Raw genomic sequence first — 24,763 nt, 5'->3', positions numbered from 1 at the left:
CTATCAGCTGGCAGTGCTCTGTGAAGAGTTTGTGGGGGACCTTAAGAAGAGGTTTCACTATCAGAAGTGAGTTGCTGGGGCGAGGAGGTAATGTCTGCAGGTAATATCTTCTTGTTCTGGCCCAAGCTCTCTGTTTCCTGATCCACCAAGAAGTACATGAGCTTTACTGCTCAGCAACCTCTTGCCGTTATTGGTGGAGCCACTCCAGTATGAAGCCTTTTGTATACACTCTAAGCTGTGTCTAGGGGAAGACTTCCCTCCCTTGCATGTCTGTCCAGTATTCTATCATGATGAGAAAATTACTTGAGGCTGGTGTGCTTGTTCCCCTGGATGTAGACATGGTATCATGGTGACTCCAGAAGTCCAGATTCGTCAGGAAATATTCATTAAACATGTGCATGTCTAAAACATAACCACATCTAAGTGGAGCTGATAAAAATTTGGCAGGTGCGCTGTCTCAGGAGATAGTCACTTGCCATCAAGCTGGATGACCCAAGTTCATTCCTTGGAACACATTGTGAAGGAGAGAATCAACTACACCAATTTGTCCTCTGACTTCCGTATGTGTGTCATAATATAGGTGCACCCACACATGTGCACATACACACTATATATGAAGCTGATAAAATTATACATAAGACATATTTTAAAGTGCATGGGAGCATAAACATATCATTTAGACATGTGCTTATGTGTAGTAAGAAAAGAAGTGAAAGATAAAGCAAAAATTGGGGTGGTGGTTACTACTGGGAGACGAGGGGTCAAAAGGGATTAGAAAGAGAGCACATGGGATGTAAAGACATTGTCATGCTCTAGTTCCTAAACAGAATTGTAAATATACAGTGATGATAGTTGTTAGTACTATTGACATCTTACTTTTTACATTACATCCAAATATAGAAAAGCTTTCCCATAAACAATGAATGTCAGACAGTCATACAATAAGCTTTGTATTTTGTTCAAACATATTTCTGGTCCAGCAATTTCCATGTTTGTATCATTGAACATGAAGATTAAAGCAAAGCACACACATTGGATACCAGTAGCTCAACTGACATCTTGTAGCTTGTCATAACTGGGATTCTAACTCATTTATGTCACTGTATTCACTGTCAAGAAAACTGAAACGAGTTTTCTCTGAAAGGCATTATTACTCATGAAAAATGAACATCTTATGAAACAAGTTAAGACACCTTTATTTCTCAGAAAAAACTCAGGGAAGTTGCTAGAATTATGTAATGGCAATTGATACAAGTTTGTGCTTTTGTTTCGGTTTAGAGACATGTGTTCAGGAAAGCTTGAAAGAGAATACTGCTTCCTCTGCCTCACACACTCATCCTATTCCCATGTCAGAGACAGATCCTGTGTTCCCAGGCAAGTTTAAATTAAACACATCAATCATCCTAAGGCTCAAGAATTACCTAATTCTGTGATAAACGACTCCTGGATTTAGCCTCTTAGGGATTGTTGTTTGGAGATTTGGTGCCCATGTGCATTTATGTACTGGATTTAGGTGGTCTGATGCAGAAAGGGAATAGATATGTGTCACATCTATGTTTTATCAAACTATCCCCAGAGTGGCCTGGCATGGTGTTTCGTATTGTCATTCTCAGAATTATTTCCTTGGAAGGTCACTGTTCTGACTTAATGGCATTTTCTTGGAAGCAGTTTAAGTTAAACACCACCAAAATAAAAATGCAAACCTGAGTACTAAGATCCACTCATAAAGTGAAGGTCAGAAGGTTTAAAGCCAAAGTAGTGAGTTGGTAGAGTCACCCTGAAAAAGGAGCTCATGGGTGATTTTCTGACCCACGAACATCCTAAGAAACAGAAAACAGTGGAGATCATTAAGAATTTAAGTAAATAAAAGGATGCAGGCATTTAGATGTAGAGGGAATCCAGGTAAAGACATCTTAGGTTGGTCCACTGCAAAAACATCAAGCTGTAGCTTTTTGTTTGTTTTTAAATAAGGAATAGGGGATTATCTATCTATCTACCTATCTATCTACCAAGCTATCCATCCATGAACATCTACATTTATACTTAAATGAGTATACTGGAGAATGAGTAAAACACAACGGTAACATTTGAAGTCATGCAGAAAGAATCAAAAGTGATTTTTAGAATTATAGTGAATGTGGTAATTATATGTCTTCTGCAATCTGACTGGTTCAGCTTGCACACACAGCAAAACAAATGGTGTTGAGAATTCATTTAAATGAATAGCTTGGAATTCATACCCCAATCTCTACGAAGGCATGGGACATCTGAACATGTCTTTTCCATCTATTTGTTGTTTGTGGGGAGAATTAATATATAGTTTTCTTTATCACTGTCAGTCATGCTTTGTCTAGAACAGAAAACAAAGGTGCACTAAACAGTCACCTAGGAAAATGGTGGGCTGCTTTAACGAGGAGAGAAAGGCCAGGAAAGAAGCTTTGGACGTAGGTGTTGAATACAATTATTTTGTAAACATTTGGAATAGTTCCCAGTTTGGTTAATGAGGTAGCCATTTGCTTGACTGAATGGTCTTTGAAAAACCTTCTGTTCCGTAGAAGATATTTCCTTGCCGCTGCCAGCTTATTTCTATCACTGAGGCTATTTGGCGACAATGGACCTGGTCTGGAGGGCTGGAAGGACACTGCTTCTTTAATCATCTAAATTGATTTTCTTAGCTTTCTCATCAATCTTTATAAAAGACGGACACCACAGAGGACTGGAGGCTGTTCCTAGCAAGAATTCTCTCTCTATTGTACTGTAAACATTTTCCAATCAGCATCTTAATAATATTTAGACTTTTGTCAATCATCCTTTTAACCAAACACATGAGCTGCCAAGACTCAGAGCCAGCATCTTCCACCTGGCCTGATTTAAAATCTTTTGACTTCCAGACTGTAGTCTTGCCTGCCTCTAGTAATTTTTCAAAACTGCGGTTAAATCATCATGTTGACCCCTGCTTCCTTCACACTGTATCATCACTTTCCAAATGCTCGATGAATTTAGACCAGGATTCTACTTTAAATCTCTCCATTGTAAAGAAAAAAAAAGGTGTGTCCATGATTCTTCCCAGATCCTTGTTGTTTGTGTTCAATTGCCTCACCAAATGTTCAGCTTTTCTCTTGGACTGTATTCCAGATTGCCGAGATTTTTGCCTGCTTTCATTTTTTACAACTTATCTTACATACTTATAGATGTTTTCCCCATCTTCCTAAAAATAAGTTACTTTCTGGAATACAACTTCTATGAATTTTTAAAACAAATATTCATTATTAGTATGTGTGCATAGCAACATTATTTTAATTATATTTATGTACCAAGCATATATTTCTTTGTCTGCGAGTTGCCTTACTAATTTTTACAGTTCAATCTAATTGTTATTTTGCCTTCCATACTAATGCTGTCCTCTAATTCTGAGGTCCTAAAGCCTAAAAATGATGAGACAGATGAAAATGTTTTATAAATTGATTGAAAATATAAATGTTAGAATATATGAGATGATTTGAATTATTTTCCACAGAACAATGTAAAATGGCACAATTAGTCTCCAAACCTTTGACATTTCTTCAGTAAATGCAGTCTTACATCTCAGTAATTTGATTTCAAGTTACATACTTAGGTAAAATAAAAACATATCCACTGTGAAACTTAGACATGAATGTTCATACAACATTATTAATAGCCGCCCCAAAAATAGAACTAACTCAAATATTCATTAATTGGTAAGAAAATAAAAAAATGTTGTATTCATAAACACAATACTATCCTGGTTCTTTTTGCCATTTTAAATTAGTTGATCTACCTCTGTTTATGTTACTCAGTTTTTAGATTTATACATTTTGATATTCTGATTTATTATGATACTTGTAAATATTTTCTATAGTTTCCTTGTGATCAAAATAATTCACTATGTTAATGTCTTAATGACTATTTTATTTAGATGCACCATGCCCAAGGCAACTCTTAGAAAACAAAGCATTTAATTGTGGGTTAGCTTACAGTTTCATTGTGTTAGGGAGCATGACAATAAGTATGTCACTAGGAAAGTAGTTAAGAGCTACATCCTGATTTATAGGCACAGAGAACCTGGGCCTGATGTGGGCTTTTGAAACATCACAGCCCATGCACAGTGAAACACATCATCCAATCAGGTCATATCTCTTAATTTTTTCAAATAGTTCCTGTCTCTGGTAACAAAGTATTCAAATATATGAGCTCTTGGGGGGCCACTCTTATTCAAACCATCATGATAAGTGAATTAAAAGACAAAACACATGAGTGTTGCAGGACTTTTTGTGTCCCACCAGATCCCACTGCTTCAGCCCCATGTGAACTCACAGAGACACTATATTAATTATTAAATTGTTGGTCAATAACTGGAGCTTCTTAATGGCTAGCTCTCTCTTAGTTATTAATCCATTACTAATCTATGTATTTCTACATGACCTTGTCTTACTGGAGAACAATGGCACATCCTATCCTCCTGGTCTCCACATGGCAACTCCTTCTGGTCTTCTCTGCCTGCCTTTCCCAGAATTATCCTTATTTCCTTGCCCTGCCTTTCTTCCTTCCTCTATTGGCCTGAGTTTTATTCATCAACCAATAAGAGAAAGATATATACAGAAGGACATCCCCCATAACATGATCATGTTACTAAGTATAGAAAATGGCTTTGACAAAATACAGCACCCCTTCAACATAATAAAGACTGTTTATAGCAAGCCCACTACCATCATCAACTTAAATAGAGAGAAACTCAAAGCAATTCCACTAAAATCATAAAAAAGACAAGGCTGTCTACTCTCTTCATACTTACATAATATAGACTTGAAGTATCGGCTAGAACAATATGACAACTGAAGGAGGTCAAGGGGGTACAAATTGGAAACAGAGAAGTCAAAGTATCTTTATTTGCAGATGACATAATAGTATAAATAAAAATTCTTCCCTAAAATTTCTACCAAGACACTCCTACAGCTGATAAACACTTTTAGCAAAGTGGCTGGATACCACATTAACTCACAAAAGTCAGCAGCCTTCATGTATACAAATGATAAACAGACTGAGAAAGAAATCATGGAAACAATACCTTTCACAATAGCTACAAAGAGTGTAAAATATTTTGGGGTAAATCTAACCAAGTGAGTGAAAGACTTGTATGACAAAAGTTTCAAGTCATTGAAGAAGATATCAGAAGATGTAAAGATCTCCCATGCTCATGGATTCATATAGTAATATTCTAATATTATAGGATTAATGTAGCAAAAATGACCATTCTATCAAAAGCAACCTAAAACTCAATGCAAACCCATTCAAGTTTTAACACTATTTTTCACACATCTTGAAAGGGCAATTCCTGGCATTATATGGGAACACAAAATCCCAGAATTCCTAAAACAATCTTGAATAATAAGACTGTTAGAAGCATCACCATCCTTGACCTCAAATTGCACTATAATGCTATAGTCATAAAAACGAACTGGTATTGGCAATAATCATTGCAGGAAACAGAGTGAAGATTCATAATGAAGTTAATAAAAGAATGATCATGTGAACCCACAATATTTCCTCTTCTGAGATTCAGGTAATATCTTAATTGTAATCTATAAAATGCAGGTCACATACTTCCAACATATAATGATACTTGGATATACATTATCATTCCAAAAGGTAGGAAAGGGAGCTTAGTGAGGTAATACTGGGCCAAAGAAAGACTGAACACCAGCAAATTCCAAACTCTACATCTCCATGTCTGATGCCAAAATGCTCTTCAGCTCTCTCACTCCCTTCAGCTTTGTTGAGAGCAACACACTTCTCTCTCATCGGCCATTTCCATTCCCTGTTAGCAACTTTCCTTAGCAGACATTCCATGACTCTGGCATCTCCAGCATCTTGGGGTCTCCAGAGAAATTCAGGTTTCAAGTTCATAGCCTCACACAATGGTCTCTCTAGTTCTCCATTCAGGGACACCCCTGATACATGCCTCAGTGTTATGTAAGAGGCAACATGATAATGTCTTTCTTCTATCTTTTACTCTAAAGTCAGAACCTCATGGCTGAAACTGTCAAGTTCTGTTGTTTTCTGGATCTGGGAACAGGGTTCAATTACATCTTTATCAGCTTTATGCTCTTCACTCCCCAAGTTTGGCTGTCCTGAAACTGGATCTGTAGTCGAGGCTGACCTCAAACTCAGTGATCTGCCAGCTTCTACATCTGGAGGGCTGGGATTAAAGGCATGTACCACCACACCTGGTTCTAAACTTTTGTTTACTTCCTTTAGAGGAAGGAGTTGGAAATTTAGCTGGGTGGGATCTTGCCCTGAGGTCACCACTCCCTTTGTTCTCCTTAGCTCTATTCCACTTTCTGATGCTCCTTTTTTCTTAACTGTACATTTTCTGCTTCTTTCTCTTGCTCTTTTTCATTATAAATATTCATGTGTGACCACTCATAACCTCACAACAGAGTCAATACTAGGCTGCTTTGAGATTTCCTTTGCCAACAGAACTAACCCAAAACTTTTCACGTTAGCCTCAGGTAGACTATTTGGACAAGGGCAAAAAGCAGCCACTTTATTCACAAAAATATCACAAAAATGATTTTTAAGCAATGCACTAATTTTTTTAATCTGAAGCCTCTTGAACCAGCCTTCCACAGTTCAAATCACTCTGAACACCACTGTCTTCCATGCTCTTACTAGTATGGCCCATTAAATAGTACTTAAAGCATTGCACTACTTTCCTAACCCCAAGTACAAAAGTCTAAATTCTCCCAAACAAAAACATGGTCAGTCCTATCACAGCAATATCCCAGTCCCTGACTCCAACTTCTGTCTTAGAGTTTCTAATGCTATAAAAAGACACCATGACCATGGCAACTCTTATAAAAGAAAATTATTTAATTGGGGTGGTTTGCATTTTCAGAGGTTTAGTCTGCACTATCATCCCAGTGCAACAAGGTGACATGTAGGTAGACATGGTGCTGGACTAGGAGCTGAGAGTCCTTACATCTTGCACAGGCGGTAGGAAATTGTGGAGGCTTAAATGTAATTGGCCCACATAATCTCATTGGGAGTGGCTCTATTAGGATGTGTGGTTTTGTTGGAGTAGGTACGGCTTTGTTGGAGGAAGTGTGTCGCTGTGGGGGGGAAGTGAGCTTTGTGGTTTCCTATGCTCAAGATACCTCCCAGTGTCTCACTCATCTTCCTGTTGCCTTCCTATGAAGATGTTAGGACTCTTAGCTCCAGCACCATGTCTGTGTGTACACTGCCATGCTCCCCACCATAATGATAATGAACTGAATCTCTGAAGTATAAGTGAGCCACCACAATTAAATGTTTTCCTCTATAAGATTTGTTGTGGTCATGGTGTCTCTGCACAGCAATATACATATAACTAAAATAGAAGTGGTCTGTCTCACTAGAAGTAACTTAAGCATGGGTGACCCCAAATGCCACCTCCACAGTGACATACTTTCTCTAACATGGCCGCACCTACTCCAACAATACCACACCCATTGGGGAGCATTTTCTTTCAAACCACCAGAGTTTCTTTTGATGGCTGGGATAGATAAAGAAACTGTTATGCATTTGCATGCAGGCACACACACACACACACACACACACACATACTCACACACACACACACTCACACACACACACACACACACTGGAATATTTCTTGTTCACTTCAAAGGAATATATCTTGTGATTTGTCACAGTATAGGTAGATCTAGGAGGCACTATGCCAGGTGAAATAACATAGAGAAAGAAATCAAGTTACTTAAAGATCTTTCATTTATATGGAATCTTAAGAAAAGACAAGTGCATATATGCGAGCATAAAGAAAAGCCAAACAATGATTACCAGGATTAGGGTGGGCAAAGAAATAGGGGTATGAAGGATGCAAGTTAGTAATTACATATGGAAAAAAGTTTAGAGACGTCATGTAAGACTACATGGAGCTATAGTTAATATAGTGTACTGTAGTCTAGATTTCTCTGAAGGAATGGTGCTTAAAATAAGCCGATAATAAGAGTGAGGACCCGGAAATAATTAAAGTATGATGCATATGCTACATTGTTTTCATTTTATCAGTATCTTATGTACGGCATTATGTAATGCCTTGAATTGCGCGCGCGCGCGCACATACACACACACACACACACACACAGTAGTAAGTACTTCATTTTATGATAGAAACTTGATCATCAATGTTTGACACAAGTCATGCAGACTTATTTGTATCATGTTCCACTCAGTGGCCATTTTCATAGGATCAGATTGGATCATGTAGCATTTCAGTTTTGTTAGACCATAGCTTTGACACTCACAAGAAAAAAAAAAACCTTTTAGAATGCCACCTCATTCCTACTCCCATGTCTCCATTAGTTTTCTAAACATGAACCTTAATCTTACTAGATGATAGTTCTGAGATTGTCAGAAAAAGATGAAAAGATGTAGGTAGCAGCAAAAAAAATTGCAAAGTGCTGATTTTCTACTTAAAAGTCCAGAGAATTTAAAATATTTGTGTCTGTTTCTCATTGAGGAGTTTGTGAGAGAAGGTCGTCTCTTTCATTTCTTTTCTTTCTTCTTCTTCTTTGTTCTTAGAACAAAAACTTCAGATCAATGGAGGTAAAGAGTTCAGCACGGTGTGGGGCTCAGCCAATCCCTGGAGCAGCATGCTGACATTTCAAGGCAAAGCAGTAAAGTCTTCCCTTTCTTGATGCTACTTGGAAAGGATGCATTATTGAAATGTCACCTATTTGGAATACATGCCTCACTCTATGTCTGTCTATGAATCCTATAGTGCAGAGTGCAGACCCATCATTGAATTTCCGTACATCCAACAGTGTGCTGGCCTCTCTAGGTCAGCTGGATGCGCAATGAACTGACTTTAATGACAAGGTCCTGCTGCACCCATTTGCTTTAGTAGTTTTCACTATAGAAGATGTGACTGTTTTTCCAAGTTCAGCTGATTTTGATCAAGTATGTGGTCTGAAGATTTGGACTTTATTTGACTACTGCTTGCCTTGGACCAAATCTCTACTTTTCTTATCTTTTAAAAATATATTTTAATTAATTATCTTATGTGTTTCTATATTTTGCCTGAATATATGTTTCCATGTCATGTGCATTCTTGCTGTCTTCAGAAGCCAGAAGATTCCATGGGATTTTCCATAGTTGGGTTTACAGATAGTTGTGACCTGCCACGTGGGTGCTGGGAATTGAACTTGAGACCTGTATAAGAACAGCCAATGCTGCTGAGCCCTGTTTTCCCCCATCTTTAACATGAATGTCATAAAAATACAGGAAATCTGAAGTTTAACAAATCCTGAAAAAAGCATCTAGTTTTGATAAATTTCTAACTGATTCTTGAATATTTCCACTGTGGAAACTCAATTGTGTCTTGAAAGAAATGAAACTTTAAGCTGGTGCAAATGCATGCTATAGTGCTTGTAAACAGAAAGAAAACCTTCATTATATTCCAAGTCCTACTGCTACTCACTCATTCACATGTCATTCACTCATTCACATGTCAGCTGTTCTGCAAAGTGAGTCCTACTATGATTCACAAATTGCAGGCGAAGGCTTTGATATTTTAATTTGTCAAAAATAAAGATGCATTCTATAATCAGAACAGTTGGCTGAATTAAAAGTGTTGTCAGCATGGGCCAAATGTCAAGTCCCTGCCCAGTCAGAACTATTTATGAGAACTGTTCAAGAAAAGAAAAAAAGACTCAATTTTAGACAATCTCATTTTAGAATCTAGTCCACTAATATCAAATATGTCAATAATGCGATTGAATGTTTTATGAACTGTCATGGACATAAATCAGCCATCTGTCTGAGTTACACTCTTTTGAGACCTTCATGATTGCAAAAACATTGAAAAAATTTAAAACCCATGATTGTGGGTTTTAATGAGATGAAAACTTTTCCTTTTAGAACGACTTTCTGTTTTTTATTCATGTAGTTTTCATTTTACAAATGGAATAAGATCTCACCGCCATCCTACTGATGACAGTGCTGAGGGTGAACAACTTACATACTAATTTGTGTGTGTTAATATTTAATTATGTCTTTCAGCAAAGACAGACTGAAGTCAGGAAAAAGTACAGAGAAATGAAAACATTATTTAGTGTGTGAGAAAATATGGTGGTGTGCAAGTTTCAATGGGTGATGTAAATACATTAAGGCACAATAATTGTGATTTTTACATTAATAAATGAATGGCCAATATTTTGCAACAATAATTAAGATATTTAATATTTTGTGGTCATGTTCATTACTAAAAGTACCTCATTTTGAATGCTATCGATGTCAAATTATTTTTCATTATTATGAATATTAATTTCAACCAAAATTGCTGGTGCCACAACAGAAGAGAACCCAGGGCATCAGTAGTTCTTTAAAGTTGGGATTATCTTTTATTGCATTTGCCTGTGATGAAGTGCCCTGGAAATTCTTATAATTCAGGAAAGATGTTAGTCTCATACGGCTGTCTTATGAAATGAAAATCTAAGCCACCAGAAATTTGTGGACTGTGTAGAAATCCCAGCATCATTAGATATCGACAAAATAATTCTCAGTTTTATTTGTCAATGGTGATAATGCTTGCAATTTTCCAAACACCCATGCTCTAGCCCAGAATGAACTTAGTTTTGCCCCTTGCCCTGTGACTATGAGTGCTTCTGGGTAGGTAGCTAGTTCAAGCTCCAGGTTGTGCCTCTCTACTTTTCTAAAGAAAATCATGCTATTTGTACCTTTTTTTGTTGTTCAAAATTAAATTTTATTATGAAACAGGATGGAATTTTATCTAATGACACCTGTAAGCTCTTTCTGGATGTGGTGTTTGTGTAGCTGTTTGTGACTCATGGGGCATGACCATAGAACAGGCAGCATTGTAAGCATGATAATGACATACAGGACAGAGCCAAGAGGGTTGCAAAGAGGGTGTTAAACTCCAGGAGTTGGCTTTACACAAGGAATACATTTGCTTTGAGATTGTAAACATTCTCCTGCCAACTTGATGAATTCATTTCTCAGCTGTTAGTGTCTTTTTGGTGGAGGCTTTAAAACTCTTATGAAAAGAATAGTGTCATCTACAGAGACGGATAGCATGACTTCTTTTCCTATTTGTATCCCTTTACTTCCTTCTCTTGTTTTATTGTTATTGCTAAAACCTCAGTCAGTTTAACAGGTGTGGGAAGGGTGGGTGTCCTTGCCTGTTATTGAAATTACTGGGGGCTCCTTGAGTCTTTCTCCACAAAGCATACTGTTGTCTATAAGGTTACGTATACAGATTATACTGAGGCATATTCCTTCCATTCCCAGCCTTCCAGAGATCTCTATCATTGAAAGATGATGGATTTTTGTCATAGGCTTTTTTCCTGTGTCGAATGAGATGATCATGTGATTTCTATCTATGTGGATGTAAGGTTTATTGATTCACATGTGTTGAATCATTACTACCTCCTTGGAATGACACCAAGTTGGTCACGATGAATGATGATTCTGATAAGAGTTTGAGTTCAGTTTATCTTTTTTTTTTGAGAATTTTTTTGTCAATATTAATCAGGGAGATTGGTGTGCAATTTCGCTTTATTTTATTTCTCTGTCTTTAGCTGATTTTTTATTATCATTTTTATTTTAATTTTAAATAGCTTGTTTCACATGTCAATCCCAGTTCCCTCTCCCTCCCCTGCTCCCTCACTCCCCTTCCCCCCCACCCTCCCACCCTATTGCCAAATCCTTCCACATAGGGGATATCTAGAGTCTGTCATTTCACTCTGAGTAGGGTCCAGGCACTCCCCTAAGAGGCCAGGCTGAGAGAGCATCCCTCTTTGTGCTATAGGCACACGATGACTGTTGGTATTCCAGGGATAGACCCTGATCCACAGCTCAGGGCCCCATAGGTTGCCCAGGCCTTCTCGCTGACACTCACATTTGGGGGGTCCAGATCAGTCCCATGCTGGCCTCCCCACTGTCGGTCTGGGGTCCAAGAGCTCTCCCCTGTTCAGATCAGCTGTCTCTGCTGGTTTTGCCAGCCCAATCTTTGCCAATTTGCTCATCACTCCTCTCTCTCTGTCTCTGGGTTCCTTAGGTTCAGTTCAGTAATTAATTGTGTGTTTGCCTCTGCTTCCATCAGTCACAGGATGAAGGCTCCTGGATGGTTATAGACATCAAGTTCATTAGCTGATTTTATTATCCAGGTAGTATTGGTTTCACAGAATGTGTTTGGCAGTCTTCCTTCATCTTCTAGTTCGTGGAATGATGTGAGTAGTACTGATGTTAATTTTTCTCAGGAGATCTGGTAGAATTGTACAGTTAATCCATCTAGTCCTGGGCATTATTTTTTTGCTAGACTTTTTTTTATTACCATTTCAATAACACTGCTACTTATAGTTCTAATTAAATTCTTTATTTTGTGTTGGTTTAAATTTGGTATGGTGTAAGGATCTAGGAATTCGTCCATTTCTTTTAGATTTGTCTAATTTCATTAAATGTAGGTTTTTAAAGTATAGTCTTATGCTTTCCTGAATTCCATTGGAATGTGTTTTAAGTGGCTCTTTTTTTTAATTTAGATCTTCTCTTTTCTTTTGGTTAATTTGGCTAAGTGTGTGTACATCTTGTCTATCTTTTCAAAGAACCAGCTCTTCATTTTATCGATTCTTTGTACTTTACTTTTTTTTTTTTTTGCTATTGGTTCTATTTCATTCTTGATTTTGGTTATCTATTGCAATCTCTTGTTTTGGGGTTTGGTTAACTCTTTTTTTCCAAGAACTTCATGTACATTATTAAATTATTAAGTGTGATCTCTCATTTTTTTAAAAGTAGACACTTAGTGTTATTCCTCAGGACTGCCATCATTGCATTCCATAGATTTTGATATATTGCGTTTTTATTTTCTTTCAATTCTATTAATTTTTACATTTATTATTTGATTTGTATTAGACCCAATTATTGTTTTATAGTGTGCTGTATAATAATCATGGGATTGTGTACTTTCTGTAGTTTTTATTGCTGTTGATATCTTTTTTCTTCCATTGTGATCAGCCAGAAATGCAGGATGTAATTTCAATTTTCCTATATTTGTTGAGACTTGTTTTGTATGGTAATATGTGATAGATCTTAGAAAAATTCCATAGGCTTCTACAAAGATGTGTATTCTTTAGTTTCAGGGTTGAATGTCCTACATGCTTAAAAAACGAACATGTTTTTCCTACCCCCCAGTGACAACCTCAGGCAAAAACAATGTTTTCCAAACTTTTAAAGGAAAAAACCTTATAAACCACAAACAATACTCATAATTTTGCTTTTTAATTCCACACAATTTTACTTGTTCTGAGATAATTTCCTGTGCCATCGATGTCTTTTTTCCCCCCAAAATTTTTGATTATTCCTGTATCTGAAAATACTTTTCCTGTATGTTCATTTAAAAGATTTATAACCCTTAGTTTTATATTAAGTTCTCTCATACAGCTGAATTTATTTTGGTTCAAGGTGTAAATTATGAATATAACTTTAATTTTACATGTCAATCTCCATATTCCCAGTACTTTTTCATTGAAGAGACCCCTCTCCGCACCCCATGTACATTATTGAAATATTGTGAATATTAGATACCTGCACCTGTGTGTTTATTTCTGGATCGATCATACCCTTCCACTTGTCTCTGTGTTTGTTTTTGTGTCAGACTTCAGCTGTGTTTGTGGCTCTGTGGTACAGTCTGAAATCAGGTATTATGGTATCTGTAACATGTTTTTTTCCAGTTTAGGATTTCTGTGGCTATTTGGGATCATTTGTGTTCTCATCATGACCTTAGTATTTTTTTCCCTTGTTCTCTGGAGAATATCATCAGAATTTGAATGGAGATTGTGTTAAATATGTAGGTTGCTTTAACAACCTACTTTGTAATATTTGATATTTTCATAATTTCATTTCTGGTTATCTAAGAATGGATGTACTGTCTTCAATTTTTGTTTTTATGGTAGAGATCTTTCAGCTCCTCTGTTAGATTTATTTCTTGTTATGTTTTAATGGAACTAACCATGAAGAAGAATTTTTTTCTGGTTTCTTTCTTGGCATGTTCATAATTAATATGAAGAACAGCTACTGATATATGCTTTTGCACCATGCTATTTTGCTCAAATCATGTATTGAATTAAGGAATTTTCTGGTAGTGACCTTATGACCTTTGCATCATACTATTTTCAAGTAAGGTTCATTTAGTTTATACATACTTAAAATCATTGTACCTTTGTGATAATTTTTTTGTTGTTGTTATGCCCTTCTTTATGACTTCTCACTAGTTTTGATTTGAATTTACTTTATCAAGCACCATAGTAGTTATTACGGCTCTTTTTGACTTCAATTTGTTTAACAAGTTGGAGTCTAGCCTTTGGCAGTTAGTCTTTTGGTGTCTTTACCTGTGACTTTTATTTCTTGGACACAACATGTAGTTGGATATTCAGTTGTCATTACAGTCAACCAATGAATGTTTCTTTATTGATGAGTTGAGATCGTTCTTCATTTTATGTTATTCCCAAAATATATTTAATAATTTCTGTGCTTTCATTGCTTTTTAAAAAAGTTGTTGTATTACTGTTATTTTGTTGCTGGAGTCCAGCCTTGGTTCCATTTTAGGGAAGGGGTGTGGCACAAGGGAAAATTCTGACAACCAGGTGGATTGCACTCAAGTGGCCCTGAATTGCTCAAGCTGTCTTTATTCATACTTAAACAGTTTTTTTAAACAAGGATTACATTAACAGCTTTATTATTGGCTGGTAGTCATGCTGTTCCAAGACTAGGCTGCACGGCTCTTGACATGTTGTTGCTGTTGGGATTGAAGGTGTGTTGGCTTGTTTTGTTGACAGATGCATCCTTCCTAACTTTCATTTATTTATCTCTAATTTTCATGAAATTCATTCTCATTCTTTCTTAGTTCAGTGCTTAAGAGCACTTGGTATGTTTGTTAAGTGGGTTTTTTTTTTTTTTGTTTGATCCTTTAGAGGATTAATCCTGGTTTGAGTTTACACATTTCTTGTTTTCCTATGCTTCAATTAAAACATTTATTTGTTTGGCCTGGTCTTCTAGTTTTTCAGGGACAAATATTCTTACTACTGTTACAAGTTTCTAACAAAACCAGCTTCAGTAAGGCAGTGTTTATTTTAGCTCATAGCTTGTGAAATTGTATGAGGAAGACACGATGGCTGGCTTGTCACATTGCATCTGTGATCAGCAACAAAGAATCATGAATGCTATTGCTCAGCTTACTTTCTCCTTTTTTATTCGCTCTGAGATGCCAACAAATAGAATATTGTAACCCATGATTAGGGTGGGTCTCCCTGACCAAATGAACTAACTCTAGAAACTCCCTCTTAAGCACGCCCAGTAGTTTATTTCCTAGGTGATATTAGATGCTGTCAAGTTGACATTCAGTATTGGCCATCACAAGTCCCCACCCCTTTCAACCTGACACTCAAAAATTTTAAGTTGTATTTTTGCCCCTTGTCTTCATAGGTTCATGGTTTCCCAAAAAAGAAAAAATTCATTTAGTTAAACTTCAACAGTTACTATAGTCTTCAGCAGCTTCAGTGTAGAGCCTTTTCTAGGGTGACATAAGCTTTTGTTGATCATTTCTACAAGTTATCTAGTAGATATTTTGTATATCTTACATACATCATATCATTTGCAAACAGAGATAGTTTGACTTCTTCTTTCCCTGTTTGTATTCTTTTAATTTCTCTTTCTTGTTTTATTACTTCTGCTAGTGATTCAACCACAATATTGTAAAGTAATGAGGATGAAGGACATCCCTGTCTCATTCATGTCTTCAGTGGGACTGCTTCGAGCTTGTGACCACATAATTTGATATTGGATGTGGATTTCTCATATTTAGCTTTTCTTAAACTGAGGAATATTCTCTCTAGTCCTACTTTCTCTAGAACTTTATTGTAAAGCAGGTTGGATTTTGTCAATGGGCTTTTTTCCTAGATCTTTTGAGATAGTCATGTGATTTTTGTCTTTATGCCCATTTATGTAGTTTAATACATTTATTGACTTGTGTACATTGAACCATCTCTGAATCTCCAGGATGAAACTAACTTGGTAGACGGATAATATTTTTGATATATGTATGTATTCATTTTTCAAATATTTTCGTGAATATTTTTGAATTAACAGTCATCAAGGATATTGGTCCTTAGTTTTGTTGTTGTATCTTTACCTGGTTTTTGGTATTAGAATGATACAGCTTTGGAGTACTTGTATTTTGAATAGTGTAAGGATTGGCTCTATGTTAATCTTTGAAAGCCTGGTAGAATTCTGTGTGAATCCATTTGAACTTTGACCTTTTTATTTGTAGGTTTTAGCATTCATTTGCTGCTGAGTAGATTTTTGAAGGTCTGGTCTATACTGTTGACCTGAGACTCTTCTCTCTTATTTATTCCTATAAATCAAATATTTAGTCTTTTTATGGTGTCACAAATTTTCTCTATGTCCCTTGCCCCCCACATATGTGTACATGTATTTAAAACCTATTTTTATATTTCTTTACTTATTTAATCTGGATTCTCTACTATCAAATTCTGATGTTTTATCTCCAGCTTGATTTATTCCCCTTTTAAAGGTTTTCATTCTAGTTGCGTTATTAGATTTTCCAATTCCATCTTCCTGCCATCTTGAGTCCCCTTCAGTTGTTTTTCTATCTTTACTGAACTTGCATTTTCAAATACAAGATGTCTTCATTGTTTCCACTAGCCTTCTGTTTGGGTTTTCTTGGGCATCACTCCATGTGTTTTTCTCCTTTAAGTTCATTGATCTGTTTCTTAGTGTCTTCTTAAATTTCTTTGAGGAAATTTATGATTACACTTTTAAATTCTGTGTCCTAGGGTTCATTTGGGTGATTCTCATTGGTGAACATTTTTATGGGACTGATGATTTTTGGGAGGACACTATATTTATCTTTCATGTTCTTTGTATTTTGCAATACCTGGGCTATTGGATTTCTAATGCTTGGGCTGTGTTGGGTTTAAGAGTTGAATGTGCCTATGCAGAATCAAGTGAAATAGCCATAGGAGGTTGGGATGTCAAGTGGGATGTGTGTCTGGAGTGTTTAAGAACAGGTCTTGGGGTTGGGGAGGGTTCATGAAGGACAGAATCAGACGACTCACTCAGTCTGAATTCTGACAGGGAATGTGAAGGATCTGGCTCTATGGAGATATTAGACATGGCAGGAAAGAGGGTAGGAGCCAGAGAGAATACCAAGAAAGTAAAGCTCTCTAAATCAACATGATCAAAGCACACATGAACTCACAATGACTGAGATAGCATGTACAGGGACTGCGTGGGTCTACATCATATCTTTTGTTTTTCTATTATGGCTTCCAGCTTAGTGATTTTACATGATTCATGAATGTGCAAATGAGAAGGTCTCTGCCTTCTATTGGGGTATTTTCCTTCTCTCTGTTTGGTTTGTCCAATACTGATGTGTTAATTTTTAATTTATCTAATTATATTATGCTTTATTATTATTCCTTCAAAGCCTGTTTGTTTTCTAATGAGGGATAGAAAGGAAATATGTCCAGATGGGAGTGAAGATGGGGAAAAACTTGGGGGAGCATAGGGAAGAAACGCCCTAATCAGGATATATTATTGATTCAAAGAATCTATTGTCAATAAGAGGGAAAAATAATGGATACAATGTGTGCACGAATAATTCTTAACAGCATGCTTTATCCTGTTGGTTCTCTTTAATTCTTCTGTTTATCCTACTTCTACAAGATTTCTGACTTCACATATTTGAAGTAGCTGCAAATTATGCATTAGATAGCCTTGAAAGGTATCTGTTAATGAAACTATTATCACTGTGATGTCTCATGTGTCTTAGTCTTTAAGCAGGATCTTAGACTATGCGGCATCCACACAAGAGTTCTCTAGTTTGAAGTCCTATAGTAATATATATTTAATGGAAGCTATATGTCTTTACTGGATTAAACAAATATTCCTTCTCCAGAGGTGTTAACTCTGAATAATTTGAAATTTATCATGGTGGAATTCATTCATTATAAACATAGAATACAAAGTTGTAGAGTAATTATTCATATTCTAGATAATGAATTATTATGTGTTAGGTGTACAAAGTAAATGCTTACATTTATCTATATAATCATAAAATCGATTATAATTTGCAAGTTAATATCTATTTGCAGTACAAAATGATTTACTCTCCTTAAATATAGGAGGCACGTTGGAAGTAATGCAATTGACAAGTGATACAACCGAAAAATTAAAATGTTTTATTTATCAGTGATCAGAGGGCACATTTGAAAAATTTTAACAATTACTCCCAACCTAACTTGAGGAACAATGTATAAAACAATCTCTGACACATATTTTTATCATTTTCATTGTGATTATTTTGATATATCTTTGTTGTATTTTTTCTGAAATATTACTTAGAATCTGAATTTGCACAATATAAGACACAGATGTCTATTCTTCTACAATGACTCTGAAAGATTGTAGTTCTCTTCTGGGGTTGTTAGTAATTACCATAAGATTATTGTGTGTATTATTATTTATACAAAGTAAGTTATTAATTATTATTATAAGTAAGAATAAATTCAGGTAAAACCTCAAATGCTTATATTTTTGAACCTGTGGGAAAAATAAAATGTGTGGTCAATACTGATACACTATATGCATTATGTATAGTACATATTGATTTAATACTATATAACATGGTATGTTTATAAGGAATATTGATTGTCAGATAGTTCTATGGGTTCATGTTAGTATCTGAATTTTCATGATTGTGTTTTGACATTGAAAAGAGGTAATAGAGGTAAGAATGATTCCACATGAGAGATGAAAAGGCATAGATGAAAAAGTAATGTAATCATGTCAGAGGATCAGAAAACAACTTTAAAGGTAAGCTGTAAAGCCAATATTTAGAGGACCAAAGCACTAAAAAAATAATAGCTATGATCTCTTTGAATATATTGAACTTAAAATACCATGAATCGAGTCTAGCAGTTAAAAAAAAAGTTTTAAAGGTCAGCAATAGACTTTGTTGGGCCTATTGCATTATACCAATGAATAAATTAGAAATTATAATTGTTAGATCATTTAAAATATATTTTTTCAAAATCATTATAAATACCAGTTTAAACATGGTGTATCTACACCTGAAAGCACAAAGACATGCACACACACACACACATGATCTGAACACAGATAACACTAAATATTCATTGGGATAAAATATTACATAACCTTTATATGTTATAAAATATGAAATAGAGTACTATGTTAATTTAAAGGGTTTTCAGTTATATTTATAATGATCTAGGCCTTTATACAAATTATCATTTTATACTGGATTAAAATTTTACCAAATTGTTTTCAGCATTGAATCCTGTAAAATCACTTTCAGTTCAAGATATCTGTATGTTTAATATATTGCATTTATAAATGTTTTATTATTTAGAAAGGCCGAGCATGAAATCATGTAGTTTAAATATGCAGGCTAGTGGTACTTTACATGATCAACTTGCTGACTCTGTTTTATATACAGACCATTAACCATGAATGGCCAGCAACCACTTGACTTACAGAAGTCAACACTGATAAAGCTCAATATCCCTTTTTACCTTCTAATTACACCTAGCTTTTCTTCTGTGCCTAAATTCCCTCTCTGTGGCCAATCCAGGAATCTTTGTCAAAGGGAGTTACACGATGAGGTTTTTACAAGGACAGTCTTTCGTTTTATCTTGCATTAAGCAATCCAAAAGAATGGGTGCCAAGACATCCTTGTTCTTCTTTTTCCCACTTGGATTCTGAAGTAGAAAGGAGTGAAAATGTGACCACCTTAGACAAAGGAGAAATAATTGGGGAAAACCAGTGACCTGTCCTTCTTTATCCTATCAGGAAGATATTGGCTTTGCTCATTGAGCTCCATGGCACCCAGTCATAAGACTCATAGCCCAATGCTTTCTGGCCCCTCAACAGTGGTGCAACAACATGGCCCATGTGTGTCTGGTACCCAGCTGCTCTGGGTACTTTGCTCAGTCTAGTGTATTGGCTTCAGATGGAGCCTAGGGGCTTGTTTGTCCCTGGTGACTCTCTTTAAGTAATAAAATTTGATCTTGATTTGTTTTATGGGGCCTCTGTCTTAGTGGAGCAGATCTAAGAACCTCTGCAAGTAGTTTTTGTTTCCTCTTTCCAGCTTTCCGATGCTTACAGCTCTCATCTGACCAAATGCTATATAAGACAACATCAGAAAGTGTAGTTTTTCACACATTCCAGGTCAATTTGAGCAATTACAAAATAGTGGCAGGCCTTTGTCTATTTGTTTTTCTCCTCTCAATAGAGGTTACTTATTGTCTTCTTTTGGTTATGTCTTAATCTATCTAACGCCTGTGAAATAGGGACCCAAAGTTCCAACCTCAGTTACTGTGAGGTTTAAGAGATGGCCCAACAGTAAATGAGCCAAACTTTCAGAAACATTCCAACTCCAGTGGCTTCTGATCTTTTGTAGAGCTCCTCTTCAGGTCTCAGGCTGGGAAACCAGTGAATCTGCAAACCAAGAACATGGATCTAAAAGACCAAGTGAGGGATTGGATGGTAAAGTGTATGGGCTTGTGACCACCACCGGCAACACACAGCCAAGACTCAGCTATGTCTCCTGTGGATTGCTTCCTCAAACCTCTCTCATTACTGGAACTTCTCAGTTCCCCTCGCCACATGTAGAATAGTTTGAGGAATACAGCAGAGGCCAAAGGCTGAGTGGCCAGTCCCAGGGGAGAACACAGGCAAAGTTACAGCAAAGTTGGTCACATTGGCTCTTGGGGAAGAGAAGTAGGGCCTGGAATGAGCATAGCAGTGGGAAGGTAAAGGGCTGTCCTGACCTCAGTGGTGGTATCGATCAGGTCCAAGGGGGCCATTACTGGGCATGCCCAGTTCTTTGTCAGTATGGTTAGCTTCACATTCAGCTCGCCCAGGTGGGCTTCTGATTCCAACAGGATTCCTGTTTGGATAGATCCACAGATCAATTCATGCCATCATCTGATTCATGAAGGAGTTTCTCATCACAAAGCTGGGGTGACCCATGGAACAACTGAGGCTGACCAGTAGGCCCTCAGCCAGTGGGACGATATGGTGCCTATTCTTCAGATGCTGGCATTGATGCCTTCCTTCTCCACGGGGTATAATTTGAGTCACTCCATACCAATCGCCACATCACAATGTTCATTGTTACATGCAATGGCATCGTCTCTCATCTGTTCAAAGTGCAGGCCAAGGATGATATCAACACAGCCTATGGTGGGGACAAAGATGTTGCCCTCCTTACAAGCCTTGTCCGTTGTGATCACCTCACAACCATCTGTGGCAGCCAGCAGTGCACTGACAGGGTCTAATTGTTCTTATTAATAAAAAATCACAGTCAGGTATTAGGGTTAATGCTGAAGATCAGAGAGGCTGCTAGAGAGTTCTTAGCTCTACCAACGCTCAGACCAAAGGGGCGATCCTGTCCTCAGACTGCACTTCTCCTCAGACTGCATCTCTCTCTTGTCTTCTCCTGCCTTATATTCCTCTTCCACCCAGCTATGTCTGTCCTATCTCTACCTCCTTAGTGCTGGGATTAAAGGCATGCGACTCCAAGTGCTGGGATCACCCTTGTGTGAGCTTTGTGTCTCTTTTACACTGGATCAACTTCATGTAGCCCAGGGTGGCCTTGAGCTAACAGAGATCTGTCTGCCACTGTTTCCTGAGTGCTGGGATTAAAGATGTGTACCACCGCTGCCTGGCCTCTGTGGGTAACTAGTATGGCTAGCTATGTACTCTGATCTTCAGGCAAGCTTTATTTATTAGATCATAAGTAACATATCATCACAAATCCTGATGGTGATGACTCAGGCCCTGAAATTCCTCAATGCCTGGGAACACCCTTGCCCACATCCCTATAGGTTGCTCCCACTGCCACCTTGTCCATAGTCATCACAGTTGTGGCCCATTTAAAGTCATTTATGAATCACTTTTGGTAGCTATACAGGTTGTCAAACTTGTTCTTGGTGAAAGAATCACTTACATTGATGACAGTCACCTCCAGTATCCCATTTGCCACTATCTTGTAGAGGTTATAGACCCTAGTCATAGCTGCCTAAGAGTTAACTCAGATGCCTTCCAGAAGCTGTGGGTACTTGGTATGGATAATGTTGGTAAGATCACTACCCTCTTCCAGAATCATGTTAAGGGGTTGAAATGCACTATGTATACACATACTCTTCACCATTCCAAGCATATAATAGAATGATGTCACAGCTGGACAGCTGTACTTGGCATCCAGGGCCACTAGAGTCTCAATCAGCAGAGCCTTCACTGTAGGCATATGCAGGCAGCCAGCAATGGAAGAACTCTTCAGTGGTTGAGAGGCCAAGCACATCAAACATGCATGTCATTCTTGACTATGACCAGGGTCTTTTGTCCCCAGGTAGCCAGTCTGACATCTGCATCTTTGTAGGACATTATCACACATGCTGGCAGTGCTGCTTCTAGGACAGATGGATTTAGTGAAAGGGGGCAGTTGGTGCCAGGCAGGACCAGAGTGGCTATTCTGAATTTAGAGAAGTTCCCTGAAATGTATAGGCTCATTTTTCAAAGCATACTTTTCTCAACATGTGGAGTTCTGAACAACAAGCTTTTATGCCATAAATACCTAAAGCATACTAATTTGAAGAGTAATCAGGTCACATCTCTCTTTTCCTTGCCTACTTCTGCCAGAATCTCATGTAGACACAGAGATAACACATTGATGGCATAATAAATACAAGTATATTATCAATGTGTTATGAGAGAAGAAATTATATATTTGAAAAATTAGCATTTAGTTTTTGAAGGAATTCTTAATGTTTTACTACTCTATACACACATTTTTTTCTGTGAAAATGCTCTTCTGAATACTTTTGGTGTGTGTGTGTGTGTGTGTGTGTGTGTGTGTGTGTGTGAGAGAGAGAGAGAGAGAGAGAGAGAGAGAGAGAGATCTTGTGTGTGCATGGGCATATGCATAGGTGTGTAGGTGGTGTGGGGGCCATGCACATATGTATGCATGTGTGTGTAAAGGTCACAGATGGATGCCCAGCATCTCCCTCAATGGATTTCCAGCTTACTTTCTGAGATGTAGTATCTCACTGAGCTTGGAACTCATCACTTACCAGAAAGCTTCAGGGATCCTCCTTTTTCCTCCCTGGTGCAATCCAGTTTTTATATTTGTGATTTTTCAAATTCTGTATTTATTGTGATTTTTTGATTTTGTCATCTATCAAAAACAAAAGAATGGAAAAATCTTCTTTAAATATTTAAAAGAAAACATTGTGAGGTACTTCAACTCTTATCAAAGTTAATCTTCCTAAAGGGAAGGAAAAACCAAGTGGAATAATAATAAGAAAAGATTTAGTTGAAACCTATTGTCTCTTGGGGATTTGGGGGGATAGATGAGGACACAATCAGATCACCAAGGGCCATGTACTATAATTCACTGATTTCTAACAATACTCTCTCTCTCTCTGTTAAGAAAGTTAATCTAGAGGAACAATGACTTTGCTTTGTTAAGTGAAGTTTTGTAATGCTTTTGGCAAGTATATTTGTTGTATTGGTTTAAATTCACTAATAATTAACTGAAAATGATTGCCAAAATAATACTGGCACTTACAGAAGGCTCGAGAAACATCAGGAAGTGGCTGAGGCAGTGAGTTTCCAAATTTGTAGTATAGAAGGAAACCATTCATGATTTTTGTAAAAAGTCAGCCTTTGAGTCAATATATCTAGGCTGCTCCCTCAGCTCTGTATGCCCAGTATGTCCCAATAGGATAAATACATAATTTGTCTATTAGATTTATGCCAAGTCACAAAGACTCAAAGCTTTTATGGCATTTCAAATGGAAAACTGTGGTAAAAGAGAAACACAGACAATGAGGTTAAGATTTCAGCGTATGTGCATATCCAACATGTAATCCCAAAGCAGCATTTCCAACTTGTGTGTCATGATGCCTTTAGGGGTCACATCAGATATCCTGCATGTTAGATATTTATATTATGATTCATGACAGTAGTAAAATTACAGAAGTGGTAAAAACATAATTTTATGGTGTGTGTGTAGGTCACCAGGATATGAGGAACTGTTTTGAAGGGTCACAGCATTAGGAAAGTTGACAATACTGCTTTATATAAACATTTTCTCTTTCTTGATGAATGCTTTGAATGCCAGCAAGCATTGCTCTTTGTAGAAGAGAAAATGCAAGTTGATACTTGAGTAATGCTTACATTTATACCTTTTTATATTGTCAATGTCATTATGCAGTTTTGTTCCTTTCAAACAGGGTCTCAATCTGTAGTCTAAGCTTCTCTTAAATTCATTATGCAGCTGAGGCTAGTCTCTAACTAGCAACAATCCTCCTGCCTCAAATCCCACTCCTCCAACATTGTTGGAATTACTAGTGTCAGCTTCCAAACTTGGCTCCAATATATGTATTTTAATATTCCTGGCCTAATATTCAGTTTGTTTTCTTTAAAATGTGTCAAATTATTTCCTTAATTAATCCTTAGTAAAGAATTAATAAGAGTTGGATCAATTACTTTTCCTTTAAGGTACAGGCATTCAACTAGAAAATGTCACCTGTTCTGAATGTAGCTTTTTATCATTAGACCTGCTTTGCAGATATTAATGGTGTTTCTTGTCCTGTTTCATTTGGTAGGATATAGATAATTA

The 24,763-nt window shown here is 36.9% G+C and overlaps 1 pseudogene; it reads right to left on the bottom strand.

Moving 5' to 3' along the window:
- Positions 1–20,907: 20,907 nt before the first annotated feature.
- Positions 20,908–22,524, bottom strand: LOC101842443 (annotated as a pseudogene).
- Between the last annotated feature and the right edge of the window lie 2,239 nt (positions 22,525–24,763).

Source organism: Mesocricetus auratus, unplaced genomic scaffold (genome assembly GCF_017639785.1).
Source record: "Mesocricetus auratus isolate SY011 unplaced genomic scaffold, BCM_Maur_2.0 Super-Scaffold_100010, whole genome shotgun sequence".
NCBI classification, from domain to species: domain Eukaryota; kingdom Metazoa; phylum Chordata; class Mammalia; order Rodentia; family Cricetidae; genus Mesocricetus; species Mesocricetus auratus.
The sequence above is the reverse complement of the archived record's forward strand: the minus strand, read 5'-3'. Positions and strand labels throughout refer to the sequence as shown.